Source organism: Myotis davidii, unplaced genomic scaffold, assembly GCF_000327345.1.
Source record: "Myotis davidii unplaced genomic scaffold, ASM32734v1 scaffold880, whole genome shotgun sequence".
Classification (NCBI taxonomy): Eukaryota; Metazoa; Chordata; class Mammalia; order Chiroptera; family Vespertilionidae; genus Myotis; species Myotis davidii.
The window spans coordinates 611,980-612,372 of NW_006292566.1; the positions used below are offsets into that span (position 1 = coordinate 611,980).

Sequence of the window (393 nt, forward strand, 5' to 3'; positions counted from 1 at the left end):
TGACCTCGGCACCGGCCAGGTCCTCCTCCACTGGACGCGGCCCCAGGCTCCATCTCTCCTTCATTCCTCCAGCTCCCAGCTGGCAGGCTCCCTGGGGCCAGGCGCCAGACCCGCCTTCAGAAGCCTCCAGAGGCGCGGGGGTGGAGGTTGGGGTGATGGGGCTGAGGGTGCAGAGCAGAGGCGGTCAGCCTGCGGGGGGTAAGGGGGGACACAGGCATCCTCAGGGCTCCCGGAGGAGCCGGAGGGCCAGCCTGCACCAACCTGGCTGCAGAGGCTCTGAGACCAGAGGCAGGAAGCCCCTCCTTCCCTAAGGCCCAGAGCGGGGCCTGGCACCCTTCCTCCCGGCGGCCCCCCCCCGCCCCCTGCCAGGAAACAAACCCACCCCCCTGCTCG

At 71.0% G+C, this 393-nt stretch overlaps 1 protein-coding gene across 1 annotated transcript in view; it reads left to right on the forward strand.

Moving 5' to 3' along the window:
- TSPAN32 (tetraspanin 32) overlaps window positions 1-393 on the forward strand; it is a 14,130-nt gene that overhangs the window by 11,760 nt on the left and 1,977 nt on the right. The window lies entirely within an intron of this gene.